Below are 16200 nucleotides of genomic sequence, written 5' to 3' on the forward strand. Positions count from 1 at the left end.
GATGTGTGGCATTGCCTCCGAGGCCTCTGTTCTGTTCCATTTGTCTATGTTTCTGTTTTGGCACCAGTACTATGCTGTTTTGATTACTGTAGTCTTGTAGTATAGTTTGAAGTCAGGTAGCGTGATGCCTCCAGCTTTGTTCTTTTTGCTTAGGATTGTCTTGGCTATGCAGGCTCTCCTTTGGTTCCATAGAAAGTTTAAGTTGGTTTTTTCCAGTTCTGTGAAGATGGTCATAAGTAGCATGATGGGGATAGCATTGAGCCTATAAATTGCTTTGGGCAGTATGGTCGTTTTCACAATGTTCGTTCTTCGTAACCATGAACATTGAATCTTTTTCCATCTGTTTGTGTACTCTCTTATTTCTGTTGAGCAGTGGTTTGTAGTTCTCCTTGAAAAGGTCCTTTACCTCCTTTGTTAGTTGTATTCCTAGGTATATTATTCTCTTTGTAGCAATTGTGAGTGGCACTTCGTTCTTGATTTGGCTTTAAGTCTGTTATTGGTGTATAGGAATGCTTGTGAATTTTGCACATTGATTTTGTATCCTGAGAATTTGCTGAAGTTGCTTATCAGTTTCAGGAGATTTTGGGCTGAGACAATGGGGTCTTCTAAATATACAATCATGTCATCTGCAAATAGGGACAATTTGACTTCCTCCTTTCCTAATTGAATACCCTTTATTTCTTTTTCTTGCCTGATTGCTCTGGCTAGAACTTCCAATACTATATTGAATAGGAATGGTGAGAGAGGGGGTATCCTTATCTAGTGCCAGATTTCAAAGGGAATGCTTCCAGTTTTGCTCATTCAGTATGATAGTGGCTGTGAGTTTGTCGTAAATAGCTTTTATTATTTTGAGATATTCCATTTATACCTAGTGTTATGAGAGTTTCTAGCATAAAGGGCTGTTGAAGTTTGTTGAAGGCCTTCTCTTCATCTATTGAGATAATCATGTGCTTTTTGTCTTTGGCTCTGTTTATTGTCTTTGCAATCAGTTTGCCAGTATTTTATTGAAGATTTTTGCATCTATGTTCATCATGGATATTGGCCTGAAGTTTTCTCTTGTTGTTGAGTCTCTGCTGGGTTTTGATATCAGGATGACGTTGGTCTCATAAAATGATTTGGGTTGGATTCCCTCTTTTTGGATTGTTTGGAATAGTTTCAGAAGCAGTGGTACCATCTCCTCTTTGTATGTCTGGTAGAATTCAGCTGTGAACCCATCTGGATCTGGGCTTTTTTTGGTTGGTAGGCTATTAATTGCTGCCTCAACTTCAGACCTTGTTATTAGTTTATTCAGGGTTTTGACTTCTTCTTGGTTTAGGCTTTGGAGGGTGCAAGTGTCCAGGTATTTATCCATTTCTTCCAGGTTTACTGGTTTATATGCATAGAATGGCTTGTAGTAATCTCTGATGGTGGTTTGTATTTCTGTGGAATCGGTGGTGATATCCCCTTTATAATTTTTTATTGCATCTATTTAATTCTTCTTCCTCTTCTTTTTTATTATTCGGCTAGTGGTCTGTCTCTTTTGTTGATCTTTTCAAAAAGTCAGCTCCTGGATTTATTGATTTTTTGAAGGGTTTTTTTGTGTCTCTGACTCCTTCAGTTCTGCTCTGATCTTAGTTATTTCTTGTCTTCTGCTAGCCTTTGAGACTTTTTTTTTTTGATGTTGCTCCTCTAGCTCTTTCAATTTTGATGATAGGGCGTTTAATTTAGATGTTTCCTTGCTTCTCCTGTGAGCATTTATTGCTATAAATGTTCCTCTAGACAGTGCTTTAAATGTGTCCCAGAGATTCTGGTACGTTGTGTCTTTGTTCTCATTGGTTTTGAAGAACATCTTTATTTCTGCCTTCATTTCATTGTTTGTCCAGTCAACATTCATTAGCCAGTTGTTCAGTTTCCATGAAGTTGTGCAGTTATGAGTTAGTTTCTTAATCCTGAGTTCTAATTTGATTGCACTGTAGTCTGATAGACTGTTTGTTATGATTCCCATTCTTTTGCATTTGTTGAGGAGTGATTTACTTCCAATTATGTGGTCACTTGTAGAGTAGGTGTGATGTGGTTCCTGGAAGAATGTATATTCTGTGGATTTAGGGTGGAGATTTCTGTAAATGTCTAATAGGTTTGCTTGGTCCAGATCTGAGCTCAAGTCCTAGATATCCTTGTTAATTTTCTGTCTGGTTGATCTGTCTCATATTGACAGTGGAGTGTTAATGACACCCACGATTATTGTGTGGAGTCTAAGTCTCTTTGTAGGTTGTTAAGAACTTGCTTTATGTATCTGGTTGCTCCTGTATTGGGTGCCTATATATTTAGGTTCATTAAGTCTTCTTGCTGCATTGATCCTTTTACTGTTATGTAATGCCCGTCTTTGTCTCTTTTGATCTTTGTTGGTTTAAAGTCTATTTGATCAGAGACTACGATTGTAACTCATGCTTTTTTTTTGCTCTCCATCTGCTTGGTAAATCTTCCTCCATCCCTTTATTTTGAGCCTATGTGTGTCCTTGCACGTGAGATGGGTTTCCTGGATACAGCACACCGATGGCTCATGACTTTTTATCGTATTTGTCAGTCTGTGTAATTTAATGGGAGCATTTAGCCCATTTACATTTAAGGTTAATAGTGTTATGTGTGAATTTGGTCCTGCCATTTTGATTCTGGCTGTTTTTTTTGCCCATTAGTTGACTCAGTTTCTTCATTGTATCAATGCTCTTTACCATTTAGTACATTTTTGGAGTGGCTGGTACTGGTTGTTCCTTTATATGTTTAGTGCTTCTTTCAGGAGACCTTGTAAGGCATGCCTGCTGGTGATGAAATCTCTGAGCAATTGCTTGTTTGTAAAGGGTTTTATTTCTCCTTCACTTATGAAGCTTAGTTAGGCTGGCTATGAAATTCTAGGTTGAAAGTTCTTTTCTTTAAGGATGTTGAATATTGTTCCCCACTCTCTTCTGGCTTGTGGGGTTTCTGCTGAGAGATCTGCTGTGATTCTGATGGGCTTCCCTTTGTGGGTAACCCGGACTTTCTCTCTGGCTGCTGTTAGCATTTTTTCCTTCATTTCAATCCTGTTCAATCTGAAAATTGTGTGCCTTGGGATTGCTCTTCTTGAGGAATATCTTTGTGGTGTTCTCTGTATTTCCTGGACTTGAATGGTGGCCTAGCTTGCTAGGTTGGGGAAGTTCTCCTGGATAATATCCTGAAGAGTGTTTTCCAGCTTGGATTCACTCTCCCCCTCACATTCAGATATGCCTATAAAAGGTAGATTAGGACTTTTCACATAATCCCATATTTCTTGGAGGCTTTGTTCATTTCTTTTCACTCTTTTTTCTCTAATCTTGCCTTCCCATTTTATTTCATTCAGTTGATCTTCAGTCTCTGATATCCTTTCTTTTGCTTGGTTGATTCGGGTATTGAAACTTTTGTATGCTTCATGAAGTTCTCACGTTGTGTTTTTCAGCTCCATCAATTCATTTATATTCTTCTCTAAGCTGTTTATTCTCATTAGCATTTTGTCAAACCTTTTTTCTAGGTTTCTTTGCATTGGGTTAGAGCCTGTTCTTTTAGCTCAGAGAAGTTTGTTATTCCTCACTTTCTGAAGCCTGTTCCTGTCAATTCATCAGACTCATTCTCCATCTAGCCTTGTTCCCTTGCTGGTGAGGAGTTGTGATCCCTTGGAGCAGGAGAGGCATCTGGTTTGGGGTGCTTTCATCTTTTTGCACTGATCTCTTCCCATCTTTGTGGATTTGTCTACCTGTGGTCTTTGTAGTTGATGACTTTTGGATGGGGTCACTGAGTGGATGTCCTTTTTGTTGATGATGAAGTTATTTCTTTCTGTTTTTTAGTTTTCCTTCTAACAGTCAGGCCCTCTGCTGTAGGACTGCTAGAGGTCCACTCCAGACCCTGCTTGCCTGGGGATCACCTGTGGCAGCTGCAGAATGGTGTTGCTGCCAGTTTCTTCTTCTGTTATCTTGTCCCAGAAGGATACCCACCAGATGTCAGCCTGAGCTCTCCTTTATGAAATGTCTCTTTGGATATATGGGGATTGGGGAGCTGCTTGAGGATACAGTCTGTTCCTTATAGGGGCTCAAGTGCTGAGCTGTGAGCTCTGTTTTTCTGTTCAGAGCTGCTGGGCAGGTAAGTTTAAGTCTGATGCAGGAGAACTCATAACTGCCTATTTTCCCCAGATGCTCTGTCCTGGGAAGGTGAGGGTTTATATATAAGTTTCAGACATGCTGCTGCCTTTTTTCAGAGATACCCTACCCAGTGAGGAGGTAGCCTAGTCACAGTCTGCCAGCAGAGGCATTGCTGAGCTGCCATGGGCTGTGCCCAGCTGCTGTGTAAACTTCCTTGCAGTTTTGTTTATAGAGGTATAGTTAGAACTGCCTCGGTAATGGCAGTCTTCCTTAGTAATGGTGGACTGTCTCTGTAATGGCGGACTGCCCCGGTAGTGGTGGACGGCCTTGGTAATGGCAGACGCCTTTATCCCCACAGAGCTGGACTGTCCCAGGTCCAGTTGTGCTTGCTGTGAAACACTCTATCCAGAGTGTTTCAGATTGCTGGTCTTTGTGGGGGACCCGCCAAGCCAGATCACCTAGCTCCCTGTTTCAGCCCCCTTTTTTTCAGTTGCAAGGGCAATTCTATTTCCAAGGCATTGCAGGTGCCAGTTGAAACAGCTGCCCAGATTTATGTGAGATTTTGTGCCAGGACATGCTGTGCTGGCTGAAATAGCCATGCTGGAGACTAGGGGTGCTTTTCCACCCAGGAATCTCCTGGTCTGTGGGCAGTAAAAACTCATTTGGAAATGTGGTGATCACTTACCCTCTGTGTTCTCACTGGGAACTGCACTCCAGAGCTGTTTCTATTTGGTCATATTTGATGATTCCCATTTTTTCTTATAAGGACATTAGTCATATCTGATTAGGGTGTACCCTAATTGAGTATGGCTTATTCTAACCTTGTTACGTCTGAAAGACCCTATTTCTAAATAAGGTTATAGTCTCAGGTAATGAGTATTAGGGCTTCAATATACCTTTGAGGAGGACATATCCAACATTATTCCACAATCTTCTGATAGTGGTTGGGCCTACAGGTGCACATAAATAAAGAGTTAAGGATTGGGAACCTCTGCCTAGATTTCAGAGGATGTCTGGAAATGCCTGGATGTTTAGGCAGAGGTGTGCTGCAGGGGTGAAGTCCTCATGGAGAACCTTTGCTAGGGCAGTGCAGAAGAGAACTGTGGGTTTGAAAACCCCATACAGAGTCCTCACTGGGTCACTTCCTAGTGGAGCTGTGAGAAGACGGTCTCTGTCCTCCAGACCTCAGAATGGTGGATCCATCAACATCTTTCACCATGTGCCTAGAAAAGCCACAGCCATTCAATACCAGCCTGTGAAAGCAGCTGGGAGAGGGGCTGTCTCCTGAAAAGCCACAGACAGGGGTGTAACTGCCCAAGACCGTGACGGCCCACCTCTTGCATCAGGGTGACCTAGATATGGAACATGGAGTCAAAGAAGGTCATTCTGGAGCTTTAAGATTTGACTGTCCCACTGGATTTCAGACTTGTATGGGGCCCTTAGCCCCTTCATTTTGGCCAATTTCTTTCATTTGGAATGGGTAAATTTACCCAATGCCTGTATCCCTGTTGTATCTAGGAAGCCACTTACTTGCTTTTGATTTTACAGGATCATAGGCAGAAGGAAATTGCCTTGTCTTAGATGAGACTTTGGACTGAACTTTAGAGTTAATGATGAAATAAATTAAGACTTTCAGAGACTGTTAAAAAGCCATGATTAGTTTTGAAATATGAGAACATGAGATTTGGGAAGGACAGGAGCAGAATGATATAGTTTGGCTATGTCCCCACCCAAATCTTATTCTGAATTGTAGCTCCTACTATTTCCATGTGTTGTGGGAGGGACTTGATGAGAGGTAATTGAATCATGTGAGCAGGTTTCTCTCACACTGTTTTCATGATAGTGAATAAGTTTCATAAGATGTAATGATTTTATAAAGAGCAGTTCCCCTGCACATGCTCTCTTGCCTGCTGTCATGTAAGATATGTGATGCTTTTGCTCCTTCTTCACGTTCTGCCATGATTGTGAGGCCTCCCAAGCCAGGTGGAACTGTGACTCCATTAAACCTCTTTTTATTTATAAATTACCCAGTCTTGGGTATTTCTTAATAGCAGTATGAAAATGGATGAATATAGCTGCCTTGTGAAACTTTGGCTACCTTTTTCAGCCTTGGAACACTCCTCCCCACATCCTGACTGCTCCAGCTCCAGCCATGGCTCAAAGGGTCCCAGGTATAGCTTGGGCTATACCTCCACAGAATGCAAGCCGTAAGCCTTGGCAGTTTCCATGTGGTAGTAAGCCTGTCTTTTGCAGAATGCAAGAGCAAAGAATATTTGGCAGCCTCTGCCTAGATTTCAAAGAATGTGTGGAGAACCCTGGGTGCCCATGCAGAAGCCTGCTACAAAGGTGGAGCCCCCACAGAGAACCTCTATTTGGAGAGTGCCAAGGGGGAAATGTGGAATTGGAGCTTCTATATGGAGTCCCCACTGGGTCACTGACTAGTGGAGCGTAAGAAGAGGGCCACTGCTCTCCAGACCCAAGGATGTTAGATGCACTGACAGCTTGCGCCCTGTACCTGGAAAAGCCACAGATATTCAATAACCTATGAGAGCAGCCTTGGGGGCTCAACCCTGCAAAGTCATAGGAGTAGAGCATGGGAGCCCATCTCTTGTACCAGTATTCTCTACATGTGGGACATGGAATCAAAGGAGATTATTTTGGAGCTTTAAGATTTAATGACTTTCCTGCTGGGTTTTGAACTTGCATGGGGACTGTAACCCCTTTATTTTGGCCAATTTCTCCCTTTTGGAATAGGGGTGTTTACCCCATTTACATACCCCCATTGTATCTTTGAAGTCACTAACTTGTTTTTGATTTTACAAGCTCATAGGTGTAAGGCATTTGCCTCATCTCAGATGAGATTTTAGACTTTGGATTCTGAGTTAATCCTGGATCAAGTTAAGGCATTAGGGGAATATTGACAAGGCATTATTGTATTTCAAAATGTGAGAAGAATATGAGCTTTGGGAGGGGCCAGGTCAGAATAATATAGTTTGAATATTTTACCCACACAAATCTCATATTGAAATATAATCCCTGGTGTTGGAGGTGAGGCCTAGTGGGAGGTGTTTGGATCACGGGGGTGGATCCCTTATGAATGGCTTAAGCCATCCTCTTAATGATAAGTGAGCTCTCACTCTGAGTTTACACAAGATCTGGTAGCTTAAAAATGTGTGGCACTTCTCCCTCCAACTGCTTGCTCCTGTTTTTGTCATGTGACATGCCTGCTCCCTCTTGCCTTCTGCCATGAGTAAAAGCTTAATGGGGTCACCCTGAAGCAGATTCCAGTACTGTGCTTCCTGCACAGCCTGCAGAAAAATGAGCCAGTTAAAACTCTTTTCTTTATAAATTACCCAGTCTTAGGTATTTATTTATGCAATAAAATTACATACTTATTTATGAAATAATATCCTAATGTACCTACTGATTCATTCTTTTTATACTCTGGCTTTTTAGTTGATTTTCTTTCTCAATCTGGAAAATAGATTACTTTCAGCTACCTGTTAGCTCTGCTGTGTCTAATGTCTCCTGTCCTTGGTTTAGCTAGCTGGTGTGTGCAAACCATCATGATCTTATTAAGTATAGCAGGGCTCTTTATTCTATAAAAAGAAACAATGGATATTATTTGATATTCGGGTATCTATCTTAGAGAATTTTAAGTTGGTATTTCAGCACTCAGCATAGTACGTGAAACATAGATGTTTTCAAAAATATTTATCGAGTGGATTAATGTGCTCTGTATGTTAAATATTAAGTATTTTCTTCTCTCAGTGTAATAATACAGATTTTTTTTAAAAAGCCACCTGTAGCAAAAAGTGTGGAAGGAATAAATATTAACATTTTGGACTTCAAGAATTAGAATGGAGGGAAAGGAGATAATTTTTTTTATACCACTTGTCAGTAAGAAAGGAAAGATTCTTAACTCTTTCTTTAGATAGATACCTCAATATTCTTTGACTTGCTACCAAAAGCAATATTTCTTAATTTAATAAATGCAATGAGACCAAACCAACAACAAAAAGTCCCCCCACTCCAAAGCAAAATTAGAATAAACTTATGGTGGCATCTGAGTTCCAGACTGCCTGTTTAGATGGGGACCCAGACACTTCCTGGAGTTGATTATGGCTGGATAATAGCTCTAAAAACGGAAAGAGGGAGAGGACAAGAAGGAGAAAGGATGGAAACAGTGGGGAAAGTGTACTAGTGTTTGTCATTATAGTGAGAAAGTAGCCACAGATAATAGGTAGATGAAAGGGTGTGGCTGTGCATCAATAAAGCTTTATTTAAAAAAATCAGGCAGCTGGCTGATTTGATCCATATGCCACCAGAGTTTGTCAACCTTTGTTTTAGAGGAAAGAAAATCTTACAGCAAAACTGGCAGCAATCTAGGACTCCACCAGTCAGGCCTGACTGAAGCAGAGACTTTCTCTGCATGCAGGTGCTTCCTGTAATGTCTTCTTGACTCTGCATGTTACAGCTGCAGCTATACTAGTGTGACCTGTTGAGACTATGGCTGTGGGTTTCCATCAGCCACAGGGCACCAAGCATACGACATACCTATTCTTTGGGGAGAAAAATGTGACTAATAAATTCAGTAAAACAATTAAATATTATTTCAATGAATATGCCTTACTTTGAACATGTTATATAAAGGTGATTTAGTTGTTAGTAACAGTCTTTCTTACACAGAGAGTTGATGAGGTGCTTGGGTCAGTCAAGGCCAGGCCAGCATCAGTCTAGTTGCCTTCATGTCTGCTCTTCTGTCATCTCCCTATGGGTCTTGCCAGGGGTTTATAGCTTCCCTCTGTAATGTCTTTGTGTCCGTGGCTTTGCTGACCTCCTTGCAAAACTCATTGTTGGAACCCGTTCTTGATGTGCTCTTTTCTTTTCGGCAATCTCTTGCCTGCTCTATCTTTACTTGGGGCAGGGTCTCTCTCTTGCTTTCTTTTGTCTTCTTCCTGCTGTTGGGTCTTTAAGTTATCAGCCTGTAAATGGCTCTTGTCATCCACACCTTTGATGTAATTTCTGTTGTGGCTGCTTTCTCATGGTGCTCACTTTATGTGATGTTTCTTTTCTGCTTCTCAAAACTTGCAGATGTATAGAAGATGGCCCTGGGGTCTTCTTCTTAACAAGCTGCACAAAAAGTAAATGGCCATTTATGTCTCTCAATATAACCTGCAGTTTTGGGGTAAGATGTCTGGGCTTCTATTAATGGGCTGAAAGGGCGAGAGAAAAAGTTTTCCTGCTGTCCTGATCTCTAGAATATATCCTGGTCTCTTGATTTTAAAGCATCTTTATAAGATGAAAGATAAAAAATTTCAGTCCCCTGGCTCCTAGCAGCTGTAGAAGAGCTGATTGCTTGTAATTCTTTACTGCATTCCTACAGCTGCTTGTTCTTTCTGATGCTCTCTTGCAGGGGTGAACTTAGGGAGATAAGAAGTTCTTTCACTGTAATGCTGAAGCCTGGTAGAAAGCACCCAGGATCTCAATTTGTTGCATTGTAGAGAATATGAGGCTGCAAGTGTGCCTCTGTTAGGACTCCGAGAGAATATTACATATCCTGAGAATGTCCAAAGATAGGTGGAGGACACTTTGCTGTCTGGCATGGTGTGCCATGAGATATTAAAAGTGTTCATCTTCCAGGAGAGTTCCCGTTACTAATATTATTTATGTGGGTGTAGGTAACTTTGTACACACCAAATCCCATGGTTTCTTAGTGGCCAACATAAACTAAGGAGTAGTAGTAAAATGTTAGCCAACATTTTCATGTTTGTGCTCTGGAATATTCTATATTTGGACAATGTAACATAAGGTCTATAGCATTGTGTCTTAGATAAACTTGGAGTATGTTATTTTACACATGTATAGCATGAGAAGATGTATGAACTAGTCTCTCTCAGATTGACCCCAGCTCATGACCAAAAGAGGAATGGTATGTTCTAGAGTTGTCACATCCTAATATGTAAAAAATGAGTGCTACAGCACAAAGTCCCGTGAGTCCTAAGCTTGCTAAGAAGCTATGATTGGTCTAAGAGGAGTGTGTGAAACTCTGTGCTAAAGCATTCTCAGTTGTGGAGAAGGGGTAAGGCTCTATTGAGTTTCCAGTGTTGACCACTGAATTTCATTTCGTAAGTCTTGACTTAAAACTGGGATGCCATGTCCTAAGTATTTAATTTAGTCAACCTCATTAAAAGTGGAAAGAAAATTCAATCAATAAGTCATAATTTCTATGTCCAGGAACATTCAGGAAAAGGAGATGAGGACCCATGGGAGAGTATAATAGAAGATCTGGGAAATTCCTTGAGGGGCATCAACTGTTTTTGGGCCTGGTATCACATGGTAGGTATGGGATGGAGCCTTTTCCTAGATTGGAAATCTAACCCAACCTTCTGATGAGACATTGGTTATCTATAAAGAGCAGCTGGAGGGATGGCAGGTACCTGATTCCTATGAGATAGCATGGGAGAAATGCCAGATATAGGTGATGGGGAGGAAGGCAGCAAATCACAATGCCATGTGTGTACCTATGCAACAATCTTGCATATTCTTCACATGTACCCCAAAACCTAAAATGCAATATAAAAAAAAAAAAAGAATCATGCAAGAAGCCCTTGGAGTCTTGACATTCAGCCAGGTGGGTGCGTATGCTCAGCTCCATCTACTTAAAAGATGCCTCCGGGTCTAGATGCAGGGCCCTGGTGAGGCCCTTCTGTGAGGTGCATGTTTGCAGAAGAAAGGAACTCCAGATCAAGTAAGGCAAAAAAGGTCAGTCTCACAAAATAATGAGATGAAAGAGAACTGAACTATTTTGGTCTTAGGGCTTTTAGGTTTGGCTCTGTCGCTTAGAAGCTGTGTAATCTTAAGCAGTTTACGTTTCTGGATGTCACTTTCTTTCCTTTTTAGGAAAATAAGGAAGTTGTATTTACAGTATCCAACATAGCTTCCAGGTCCGTCTATATAGGAAGCTGAGGTTTGAAGGAAGAACTGGAAACCAACCAGCAAAAAGAGATATGACTCTCTCAAAAATGTCCTAGGTGGTTATTATGACCCTAAATGAGTATGCTGCTTTGCTTTTTTCCTCCACCTTTTCCTTTTTAAATGTAAGTTAGATTTACGTTATTTTTTTTCTAAGCCAAGTACTTCAACTCCTAAATTTGGAGAATTGTTGAACAGATGTCCCCTTCTCAATTTTCCCAGTTTGTGACTTTGTGTGAGTTAGATTCTTATGGTCAAAATTTTATTTTAAAATTTTTATTTATTATTTTTATTATTTAAATTTAAGTTCTGGGATGCATATGCAGAACATGCATGTTTGTTATATAGGTTTATGTGTGCCACTGTGATTTGCTGCACCTGTCAAGCTGTCCCCTAGGCTATAAGCCCCACATGTATTAGCTATTAGTCCTGATGCTCTCCTTCCCCTCACCACCCCCCACTTTTGACAGGTCTGGATGTGTGTTTTCCTCTCCCTGTGTTCATATGTTCTCATTGTTCAGTTCCCACTTATGAGTGAGAACATGGGTTGTTTGGATTTCTTTTCCTGGGTTACTTTGCTGAGGATGATGGCTTCCAGCTTCATTCATGTCCCTGCAAAGGAAATAATCTTATTCCTTTTAGTGGCTGCATGGTACTCCATGGTGTGTATGTACCACATTTTCTTTACCCAGTGTATCATGGATGGGCATTTTTGTTCGATCCATATCTTTGCTATTGTGAAAAGTGCATTAAACGTACATGTGCATGTTTCTTTATAATTGAACGACTTATATTGCTTTGGGTATATACTCAGTAGTGGGATTGCTGGGTCAAATGGTATTTCTGGTTCTATATCCTTGAGGAATCAGCACATTGTCTTCCACAATGGTTAAACTAATTTATATTTCCACCAAAAACATAAAAGCATTCCTATTTCTCCATAATCCTACCAGTATCTGTTGTTTCTTGACTTTTTAATAATCGCCGTTCTGACTGGCATCAGGTGGTATCTCATTGTTGTTTTGATTTGCATTTTTCTAATGATCAGTGATGTTGAGCTTTTTTTCATATGTTGAGCTTTTTTTTTTTCTTATGTTTGTTGGCTGTGTAAGTGTCATCTTTTAAGAAGTGTCTGTTTTATATGCTTTGCCCACTTTTGGATGGGGTTGCTTTTTTCTTGTAAATTTAAGTTCCTTGCAAATTTTGGATATTAGGCCTTTGTCAGATGGGTAGATTACAAAATTTTTCTCCCATTCTGTAGATTGCCTGTTCAATCTGATGATAGTTATTTTGCTGTGCAGAAGCTCTTAGCCTAATTAGATCCCATTTGTCAATTTTAGCTTTTGTTGCAATTGCTCTTGGCATTTTTGTCATGAAGTCTTTGCCCATGTGTATGTCCTGAATGGTATTGCCTAGGTTTTCTTCTAGGGTTTTTATGATTTTGGGTTTTAGGTTTAAGTCTTTAATCCATCTTGAGTTAATTTTTGTATAAGGCATAAAGAAGGGATCCAGTTTCTGTTTTCTGCATATGGCTCGCCAGTTTTCCCAGCAACACTTATTCAATAGGGAATTCTTTCCCTATTGCTTTTTTTGGGTCAGGTTTGCTGAAGAACAGATGGTTGTAGATGTGTTGTCCTATTTCTGAAGTCTCCATTCTGTTCCCTTGGTCAATACGTCTGTTCTTGGACCACTATCATGCTGTTTTCCTAACCTTGTAGTATAGTTTGAATTCAGGTAGTGTAATGACTCAGTTTGTTCTTTTTGCTTAGGATTGTCTTGGGTGTGTGGGCTCTCTTTTGGTTTCATATGAATTTTAAAGTAGTTTTTTCTAATTCTTGAAGAATGTCAATGGTAGTTTGATGGGAATAGCAATTAATCTATAAATTACTTTGGGCATTTTGGTGATTTTCACTATACTGATTCTTCTTATCCATGAGGACGAATTTTTTTTCCATTTGTTCGTGTGCTCTCTTATGTCCTTGAGCAGTGGTTTATAGTTCTCCTTGAAGGGGTTCTTCACATACCTTATTAGCTGTATTTCTAGGTAATTTATTCTCTTTGTAGCAATTGTAAATGAGAGTTCATTCATGATTTGGCTCTCTGCTTGTCTGTTGTTGTTGTATAGGAACGCTCGTGATTTTTGCACATTGATTTTGTATCCTGAGAATTTAGTGAAGTTGCTTATCAGCTTAAGCAGTTTTTAGGCTGAGATGATGGGGTTCTCTAAATATAGGATTATGTCATCTGCAAACAAAGACAATTTGACTTCCTCTCTTCCTATTTGAATACACTTTATTTCTTTCCCTTGCCTGATTGCTGTGGCCAGAACTTGGAATACTATATTGAATAGGAGTGGTGAGAGAAGGCATCCTTGTATTGTGCTGAATTTCAAAGGGAATGTTTCCAGTTTTTGCCCATTCAGTATGATATTGGCTGTGAGTTTTTCATAAATAGATTTTATTATTTTGAGATATGTTCCATCAATACTATGTTGAGCTTCTAAGATGAAGAGATGGATGGAATAGTTTCAGAAGGAATGGTACCAGCTCCTCTTTGTATGTCTGGTAGAATTTGGCTGTGGATTCATCTGGTTCTGGGGTGGTTGGTAGGCTATTAATTATTGCCTCAAATTCAGAACTTGCTATTGGTCTATTCAGGTATTTGACTTTTTCCTGGTTTAGCCTTGGGAGGGTGTATATGCCTAGGAATTTATCCATTTCTTCTAGATTTTCTGGTTCATTTGTGTAGAGCTGTTTACAGTATTCTCTGATGGCAGTTTATATTTCTGTGTGGTCAGTGGTGATATTCCCTTTGTCATTTTTATTGTGTCTATTTGATTATTCTCTTTTCTTTATTAGTCTAGCTAGCAGTCTATCTATTTTATTAATTTTTTCAAAAATCAGCTCCTGGATTCATTGATTTTTTTTTGAAGGGTTTTTCATGTCTCCATCTCCTCTGTTCCACTCTGATCTTAGTTATTTCTTGTCTTCTGCTAGCTTTTGGATTTGTTTGCATTTGCTTCTCTAGTTCTGTGAATTGTAATGTTAGTGTGTCAATTTGAGATCTTTCTAGCTTTCTGATATAGGCATTTATTGCTATAAATTTTTCTCTTAACACTGCTTTAGCTGCATCCCAGAGATTCTGGTACATTGTCTCTTTGTTCTCATTAGTTTCAAAGAAGTTCTTGATTTCTGCCTAAATTTCATTATTTATCCAGGAATCATTCAGGAGAAGGCTGTTAAATTTCCATGAAATTGTGTGGTTTTGAGTGAGTTTCTTAATCCTGAGTTCTAATTTGATGGCACTTTGGTCCAAGAGACTGTTAGGATTTCAGTATTTTTGCATTTGCTGAGGAATGTTTTACTTTCAATGACATGGTTGATTTTAAAATAAGTGCCATGTGGCACTGAGAAGAAGGTATATTCTGTTAATTTGGGCTGAAGAGTTGTGTAGAACTCTTTTAGGTTCACTTGATCCAGAGCGGAGTTCAAGTCCTGAATATCCTTGTTAATTTTCTGCCTGTTTGATCTGCCTAATATTGACAGTTGGGTGTTAAAGTCTCCCACTATTATTGTGTGGGAGTCTAAGTCTCTTTGTAGGTCTCTAAGAATTTGTTTTATGAATCTGGTGTGCCTGTATGGGTGCATATATATTTAGGATAGTTTGCTTTTCTTGTTGCATTGATCCCTTTACCATAATGTAATGCCCTTCTTTATCTTTTTTTATCTTTGTTGGTTTAAAATCTGTTTTATCAGAGACCAGGATTGCAAACCCTACTTTTTTCAACGTTCCACTTGCTTGGTAAATGTTCCTACATCTCTATTTTGAGCCTATGTGTGTCTTTGCACATGAGATGGGTCTCCTGAATAGAGCACACTGATGGGTATTGACTCTTTATCCAATTTGTCAGTCTGTGTCTTTTGATTGGGGCATTTAGCCCATTTACATTTAAGGTTAATTTTGCTATTTGTGAATTTGCCCTGTCATCATGATGCTAGCTGGTCATTTTGCACACTAGTTGATGCTGTTTCTTCATAGTGTCATTGGTCTTTACATTTTCATGTGTTTTTCAGTGTCTGGTATAGGTTCTTTTTTTTCCTCTCTCCATAATTGGTACTTCCTTCAGGAGCTCTTGCAAGGCAGGCCTGGTATTGACAAATTCCCTCAGCATTTGCTTATCTGAAAAGGATTTTGTTTCTTCTTTGCTTATGAAGCTTAGTTTGGCCAGATATGAAATTCTGAGTTAAAAATTGTTTTATTTAAGGATGTTGAATATTGGTCCCCACTATCTTCTGGCTGTAGGGTTTCTTCTGAGAGATACACTGTTAGTGTCATGGGCTTTTCTTAGTAGGTGACCCAGCCTTTCTCTCTAGTTGCTGTTAACATTTTTTTTTCCCGTTCATTTTGACCTGGATAATATGATGATTATATGTCTTGGAGGTGATCTTCTCATGGAGCATCTTAGTGGGGTTCTCTGTATTTCCTAAATTTCAATGTTGACCTGTCTGGCTAGGTTGGGGAAATTCTTCTGGATAATTTCCTGAAGTGTATTTTCCAACTTGGTTTCATTCTCCTCATCTCTTTCCAGGTACTCCAATCAGTCTGTTTACATAGTCCCATATTTCTTGGAGGTTTTGTTTGTTCCTTTTTATTCTTTTTTGTCTAATCTCATCTGCCTGCCTTATTTCAGCAAGATAGTCTTCCATCTCTCATATCTCTGACATCCTTTCTTTTGCTTTGTCGATTTGGTTAGTGATACTTGCGTATGCTTCACAGTTTCCCTGCTGTGTTTTTCAGCTCCATCAGGCCAATTATGTTCCTCTCTGAACTGATTATTCTAGTTATGCAGCTCCTTTAACCTTTTATCAAGATTCTTTGCTTCTTTGCATTGGGTTAGAACATGCTCCTTTACCTGTGTGAAGTTTGTTATTACTCACCTTCTAAAGCGTACTTGTGTAATTTCATCAATCTCATCCTCTGTCCAATTCTGTGCCCTTGCTGGAGAGGTGTTGTGATTATTTGGTGGAGAAGAGCCACTCTGGACTTTTGGGTTTTCAGTGTTCTTTTGTTGATTCTTTGTCATTTTCATGAGTTTTTCTACTTT

At 39.7% G+C, this 16200-nt stretch overlaps 1 long non-coding RNA gene across 1 annotated transcript; it reads right to left on the bottom strand.

The window, feature by feature from the left end:
- Positions 1-2365: 2365 nt before the first annotated feature.
- Positions 2366-15066, bottom strand: LOC116564350. Its single transcript, XR_004274853.1, has 3 exons — positions 14988-15066; positions 7960-7967; positions 2366-2536 (listed from the first exon to the last, which is right to left on the bottom strand). It is a non-coding gene; the product is annotated as an uncharacterized LOC116564350 (long non-coding RNA).
- Positions 15067-16200: the final 1134 nt, after the last annotated feature.

The sequence above is a fragment of the Sapajus apella genome, unplaced genomic scaffold (assembly GCF_009761245.1).
Source record: "Sapajus apella isolate SASKATOON/1434 unplaced genomic scaffold, GSC_monkey_1.0 scaffold37, whole genome shotgun sequence".
NCBI classification, from domain to species: domain Eukaryota; kingdom Metazoa; phylum Chordata; class Mammalia; order Primates; family Cebidae; genus Sapajus; species Sapajus apella.